Source organism: Merops nubicus, unplaced genomic scaffold, assembly GCF_000691845.1.
Source record: "Merops nubicus isolate BGI_N331 unplaced genomic scaffold, ASM69184v1 scaffold3535, whole genome shotgun sequence".
In the NCBI taxonomy this organism is placed as follows: Eukaryota; Metazoa; Chordata; class Aves; order Coraciiformes; family Meropidae; genus Merops; species Merops nubicus.
Window position 1 is genome coordinate 28,062 of NW_008611446.1, and position 7,758 is coordinate 35,819.

General features: G+C 40.3%; 1 pseudogene; it reads left to right on the forward strand.

Annotated features, from left to right (window-relative positions):
- The first annotated feature begins 6,148 nt into the window (after positions 1 to 6,148).
- On the forward strand, positions 6,149 to 7,167 carry LOC103773829 (annotated as a pseudogene).
- Positions 7,168 to 7,758: the final 591 nt, after the last annotated feature.

Here is a 7,758-nt window from a genome sequence, read left to right on the forward strand (position 1 = left end):
AAGAATAGTCTTAGAAATGGCAGAAAAATTTTCTACAAATTACTCAGGGAAAAAAAAAAATAAAATCTCAGAAGCAGTAGTAGGGAGATAACCATTTGCAAAGAACCTTTTAAACAGACATGTACCATGGGTGGAGTTTCAGCTCAGATGAACCACAACAAAGCAGAGAGTAGCTCTTTGTTGCCACAAGATAAAGCTAGATGAAGTGACATGACACTGTATCTAACTGTATGCTGGAGATCTACAAAGCCAAGCTCAGGGGCTGAGTTTGTGGAGGCAGAGTTTTTTTGTAGTCCATCATTTTTCCCTACTTAGAAGGAATATTAACTTTATTTAACAAGATGCACTGAAGAGGACACCTTCATAGATTTGACAAGGGAAGATATTTACACTATGAAAAGGCCATGCACTGAAATGTTCAGATTCCAGATATGTATATACCATGTTATCTTCAAGAGCAACAGCTACTGCTTATTTTTTAAACCAAGATAATGTTTATCACAGGTGTTTCATGGATATGCAACAGGGAACAGATATATTCTGAAGAAAAACTTCTTAAGCAGAAAGTAATGAAGAAAATCCTGTTCACCAAAGATAACTACAGCCAGTTATCATAACCCTCCCGAGAGGTGGGAGGCTGGCAGATCTGAGCCTGAACAGGGATTCTGTTGAACAACTTCCCCCAGGCACAGGGAGGCTCAACAAACTTCAAAAGATCTTGTTTTCACCCTCCTTAGTTTATTTATTTTTCTGGTTTTAGAGAAGTTATACTTGTGTGTAACTGACTCCTTGAGAATTACAGCTTCATGAAACAAGAAGCCCCAGATCAGAAACCCTCAGCCTCACTCAAGGTGCAAGGATCCAGGTCAGGACTACCCTGAGGATCTAACATTCAGTTATGATGCTTAGAGGCTGCATCTAACCTGGTAAATAGCCTCCAGCTCCAGTATGTTTAACTGCGTTTCCTCTGAAGCCAGTCACACCATTCATAGAGTCAACTTCTATCCAGCTGGTAGTGAATTCTGATTTCAGCAGCACTGCTCCAACTCACTTGCCTGCCCCAAATCTCAGAAAGCATATCACACCTCAAGGCAGCATGTACAACCATACAGAAAGAGAACAGAAGCCATTAAGCTATTTTGTCCAGGACAAAAGTGACACTCATTTATCTTTTAGAGAAACCAAAGTTCACTGCTGAGTCTAATGCAAATAGCTTGATAATTTACATAAACTACCAGCTTTTACAAAAAGAAAGAAAGAGGGGAAAAAGGGCAACAGCCAATTGTCATTTTTTTTCTGCAGTACATTTGTTATTCTTTCCCATATCTCTTTCTGAAAACCCTCTATTTTTATTCTAATATTTAATTGCTACAGCCTCTCACTGGATGTTGTTTCCCTTCAAGCAAGCAATACAGGACTGCATTTCTGTTTCTTTTGTGGAAGTCTAATCCTACTGTATCAGGTTTATAGAGTACACTAACATTTTCATGTATTCTCTGTTTCAGAAAACCAGAATGTTTAACAGAATAGTTTTAAATTCCTTTTACTTTCAATGGAATAAGAATCAGTGGGAACTAAAGGCAGCTTCATCTTCATCCTGAAGAATGATTTATCTCAGAGAAGAGAATAAGATGGTACAGTAACTGTAGTATTGAGAAATGCCAGTTTTATTCAACCTGTCTCCACAGGAGAGAGTCAGTACAGATGGATTTCAAAACAACAATGAAAATGAATGTTGAGGAGTAATTCAGTTCCTATGTGCAATCTCAAGCTACTACAGTCTTCACTTTCCTATGTGAATCCAATTTGCTGCTATTATTCTAGCATAATTCAGTTGTCTTAGGAACTAAGATCATAACCTTCTGAGTGGTGAGAGAAGATAGGAAGAGCTGTTACACTTGGAATACTAAAATATATCTGAAGCCATTACCTTCTGAGGAGACAACCGCCTCAATAAATAGGTACTATGAGAAATATTTCTTAGCAAAAATGTTTACATCGTGACAGTCCTATCCCAATTCTTGAGCTATTTCAGCTGAACAAAGACTTGACTGGTACTTACATGTATTTAAAAAACAAAAACAAAAACAAAAACAAAAACAAAAACAATACAAAACAAAAACCTAAGAATGCTTCCATCATTCCTGGTGAGTTTCTTTGTCTGTTTTGGTGGGTTTAAAGCTCTCAAAGTTTCATCGATTTATGCAAGATGGAACAGTATGGATTAGTACAAGATAAAATATCTTTAAGATAATTAGGCATTTCCTAGGATCTTCCAATGATCTCTGATCTACATTCTGAGAGAAAATGTTTAAAAAAAAAAAAAAAAAAATCTAAATGTTTCACTCAGAATAATCTCCCTTGAAAGTATAACCCTGCTGTTCAGATCCAGGGGGAAACTTGAGCAATATGAGGAAACAAGAGGAATACACATTGTCTCGGGGAAAGAGCCATAATGTTCAAGATACCCAAGAAATCCCAAACCCAGCTAAAAAGTCTGTATTATAAGACCTAGTAAGTAAAGAATTGACAGAGCACTAAACTTCACTAATCTGTACAGGCATCTGCTTTGAAACAGGTATTCTCAACCCCATCCCTGCAACTATGCTGGCATTTCCATCCACAGTTTAGGAGCACCTCCTGGAAAGCTGTCAAGCAGAGGGAATACTGGACTCACCTGAGATGTTCCCTGGACAGAGTATTGCACAGTCTATTAAAGGCTAATATTAGCAAAAGCCTTCAGCAGGTGACAGCATGGAATCAGGCTTTTCCCAAAAGAAAGCTTAGGTTCTGCTATGGATAAAAGATCAAGCTATCTTATGATATATCAGTCTATGTGCATTCCTCCCAAGCCCCCAGAGAGATGGGTTTTGCAGGACAAGAGGCAATGGGTGCAAACTGAAACACATGAGGTTACCTCTGAACATCAAGAAACACTTTTTTTTTCTCTGTGAGGGTGATCAAGTACTGCACAGGTTGCCCAAACGGTTGGTGCAGTCTTCATCCTTGGAGATATTCAAGAGCTCTCTAGACATAGTGCTGGGCAACCAGCTGTAGTTTGCCCTGCTTGAGCAAGAAGGTCAGACTAGGTGACCTCCAAAGGTCCCTTCCAACCTCAGCCATTCTGTGACTCTCTTTTTACTATTTTTGTGGCAGGTCCTGTGCCTGGGCTGCCTGGAGAAAACCTAGTTTGTATTCCCAGATCCTTAAACTTTATGCAGAAGATAAAAGCCTTTACAGTGCCTGTAATTTTCCAGGCTGAGCACTTTCAAACCCCAGGGCTCAGGCACAGAAGAATAAATTCTCATTTTCAGGTAAAAGACCGGCTCAAATCCTAAAGGCTTAGTAAGTAACAAAAAAGTAATATTAACTCACCACATTCATTTCCAAAGCATCTGGCTGGAGTCAATAATTTCTGTGGAGCAATTCTTATGCAAGGTGACAAATTATTAAATATGATCTTTAACAAATATGGTTTACTAATGTCTTCCTATAGAAGCTTGGATCAATCAGCACTTCACAAGGCTTAGGACTTGGTTGCTTTCAGGTTGATGAAGTCTGCAGGCTGAATATTCAAGCAGCCAGGCTTTCTGTCCCTTCTTTTGAATCTCTCTCTTCAAAAGCAGTAAAGATCCAAGTAAGTAGCTTCATTCAGAGTAGAAGTCAGTCGCTCTTCAGCAATTTTGCTTATCATGACTTCCACATAACACCTGTGACATCTTGAAAGTGTACTTCCCTCAGCCTTTTAATTACTCATGTGAATGCTGAAGTACTTCTTCTCCTCATAAGGCACTTTTGGTTGCAAAATGTGAAACAGAAAAATTACTTAAGACCCACTTCTGTGGACAGACAACCAAAAGCATTGATCAAGATGTTCCAGGTAGTGTCAGAGCTTGCTTAGCCTAAGAAAAGCTCAGGAACATATGCATCAAATAAAAGGAAATTGTCATCTCCATGTCTAGCTGGGGTCCTCAGTCAAGGCTGAGTTGCAAGAGAAAGAAGCACAACCATAGAGACAAGTAGCCTAAAGGAAGTTTCTTTTCCATCTGAAGATCAGCTTTCTCAACAGCTTGGGAGGAGGGAGGAGCATGCATGTGCAGCAGTATATCCTTCCACTTGACACCACATGCATAGACAAGCCTACCTCCATAGAATTGAATGTGTTTAGCTTAGTTCAACAGATTTCTGGCAAATATTTAGAAATTTGTCTGCAAGAAATGATGTTTAGTCAGAGAAACAATTCCTATTCCAAGTACAAAATGAGGAGGAAACATTATTCAGTAACTAGGTGAAAAAATGAATCACATTTATGCTCTTACGGGCATTTATCTAGAAATATCAGAACAAAATGTTACTTCAACTTATACTGACATTATTTCAATAGACATCTTTATTTCACTAAGTATTCATAATAGATCAATGTGAAGTGAATTTTGTTTTAATTAAAACTTTATCTGTATTTATTATGAAATCCTGCTCAAGAACATTACTTACCAATCATTCACTGCAACCCTTTCATTCTCAGTGGCTCGCTGAGTACATCTCCTCAGAAAGGCAATACCATCAGTCAGGAGCTCAGAGATCAAGGACACCTGTTAAAAGAGCATTACTTCTTTGGGCTTCAGGCTTGAAGTTTGTCAGTGTGGAAGTTTTCCAAAGCCTGAAGTACTTCCAAGCATAGGGCAAGCCATGCTGATGCCATCTGCTCTTTTTTGTTGTGGTAGGACACCACTTTGAAGTGATCAAGATACAAGGTGAAAACATCAGGCTGTTACAGCCGTTGTGCTGGGGGTGGAGGAAGGCAGGGACAACCTACTTTCCTACTGTTTCTTGTAGAAGGACACAGAAACAAGTTTGCTTGCTTTTTACAAGAATTAATTCTGTACATGAACCAAAACCAATTCTAGATGTTGTTTTAGTTATTGCATTTTTTATTGTGTGTTTATGTATTGTGTCCAGAGCTGGACACAATATTCTAGGTGGAGTCTCACCAGAGCAGAGTAGAATGGCAGAATCACCTCCCTCAACCTGCTGGCCACACTTCATTTGATGCAGTGCCTTCAGATCAGCCTTCTGGGCTAGCAGCACACATTACTGGCTCATGTCCAGGCTCTCATCCACTGATACCCTCAAGTCCTCTTCAGGACTGCTTTCAATCCCTTCTTTCCTCAGCCTCCCCCTTTATTTCAGTTGACCACGACATTAAGTGGTGTTCTTTAACAGGAATTAATTTCCCAGTTTTTGCAGTTATTTATCCTTTGTCGCTAGGATTCGACTATCTCACAAATTCAACTTATTTTTTAAAATGCAAAAGTTCCTGTCATTTTATTTCATGCTTTCTCATTCCGAGGGAAAAAAAGGCGATCTAATGCATACAGCCCCTGGTTACATACATTACAATATTATAGAGTTCCAGTCCTCAGCAATCAGACAAAACCTGAGTGACTTTTTCATTATAATGGCACCCCAAGAAACAGGGTTTCCTTGTGGCGTTGTGTCTTCTGCATGATGCTATTGTGCCAGGGAGTCTGAAGAGCTACTGGACTTTACCACTCGGAAGTCCAGAAGTGTTGTGTGCATGTGTGTGAGTGTCTGCACGTGTTCATGTGTGTGTGTGTGTCTGTGCATGTCTGTGTACTGTATAATAGTCAGCTTATGCTGCTGCTTCACCGAGAGCATTTGTAATGTCTCTTCCCAGTTTGTGGTTTGCTTTTTACACAGAACTTATGGGAAGGTGAAGCTGGCAAGTCTGAGATCCTAGTCATCAGCAGAGTTTGCTCGAAGCAGATCAACAAAATTGGCACTTGTTTGGGGGAAAGGGAAGATGGAGGACAACAGTCACAGTCCCTCTCTGTAGTGATAGTTGTCTCATTTCTTTAGGAGGCTACACATTTTTTAACTTCTCCAGCTCTCCTTGAGACCAAATTTTTTCTCTGTCCTCCACCTCCAGAATGGATAGGGCTTAAAGCGTTAATTCATCTCCTTTTGCTTGATAGCTTAGTACGAAGTGCAGGGTTTGTCACTGTCCTTTCCTTCAAGCATTGTTTGTTATCCTGAAAAATCCCTCAAGTTATGAAGAAATTAAAACTTATCAACCACAGCTTGTAATATTTTTCTGCCCTGTCAAATACCCTACTAAACCTACGTGGTGGAGCTGTGTGTGTTTACCATTTCTTCGACTGCAGAAAAAGTTGTCTACCTTGTGGTTTTTCATCTGTCATTTCCAATGTCTGTGTGGTCCTATTGGAAGACAATTTTCACATCTCCTGCATACCCCTCTAATGAGTTCTGCTTATCAAAAGCTGATAAAGAACAATATGAAAAAGAAGAGAGACCAGAATCCCAGCAGGAGATTTTGAGAAGAGCTGCTAAAGGCTTGCCTCTCTATATGACAACAGCATTGAGAGATATCAGATACTGTGATCGATGCCAGCTAATCAAACCTGACCGCTGCCACCATTGTTCTTCATGTGACATATGTGTACTCAAAATGGACCAACACTGTCCATGGGTGAATAATTGTGTGGGATTTTCTAACTACAAATTCTTCCTTCTGTTTTTAATGCATTCCTTACTGTGCTGTCTGTTTGTTGCTGCTACAGTCTTGCAGTACTTCATAAAGTTTTGGACAATTGAATTGAGAGATGCCCATGCAACATTCCATGTACTATTCCTTTCTTTGTGGCATCCATGTTCTTCATCAGCATACTGTCACTCTTCAGCTACCACTGCTGGCTAGTGGTCAAAAAAAGATCAACCATAGAAACTTTCCATGCACCCACATTTTGAAATGGCCCTGAAAGAAATGGCTTTTCTCTTGGATGCAGCAAAAATCTGAGGGAAGTTTTTGGAGATGAGAAGAAGTATTGGCTACTCCCTGTCTTTACCAGTTTGGGCAATGGGTGTAATTTTTCAAGTCCTTTGGTGATTATGGATCCAGAACAACTTATTGTCTCAAGCCAAAATGAAACTGCCAAAAGCTCCAGAGCCAATCAGTCCCTTCCTACTCGGCCACTCAATGAAGCACACAATCGATCGATAGCCAATGACAGTCAGTGTGTGGAGAGTGGCCCTGAGGAGGAGAATGTTAGAACAGGTGCAAAAAAGAATATTATAGTTTCATTGGAAAGCTGGTCTCAGCTTATTACTAACCAACCATCTCAGTGAGAAACAGGTTTCTGCAACACATTTTGTGCTTGAATATTACTTATTTCTGTTTGGAAGAAGTTGATCAATAAAAAATGGAACATAAACATTTTAGGAAGAGACAATTAATTAAAGTTTCTACACAGTACAATGGATTCTTGTAAGCACTATTGCAGAGCAGGGAAGTTAAGACAGATGCCTTAATATTCTCAACATGCATTTATGCAACACTGAATTATATACTGCTACCAAAGGGCCAAACCATGAAGTGCCCTGCTGGGATGCACAGGGCCCAGAGTGGGAACTATGCATTTCTGTTATGCTGCAGTTTTATTTTTTGTTTAAATTTTATAAGACATTTTTGAGCCAAGCATGTGGCTGCGAGGTGAGGAGGCAGTGGGAACCAGCTCTGGGAACTTATTTTGGCTTTCCTTTCCCCTTTTCTTCAGGCAAAGGGGGGCTGCCCGCTCGGGAGCTCCCACAGAGGGGAGGAGGGGCAGCAGGCGTGGGTTACCTACGTGCCTGAGCACACGGCCGGGAAGTGACATAGCAGGGGGAGGGGATGGGGAGGGGCTGCTGTGGAAATGGCATGAGGCCCAAACAGAGCCCAGC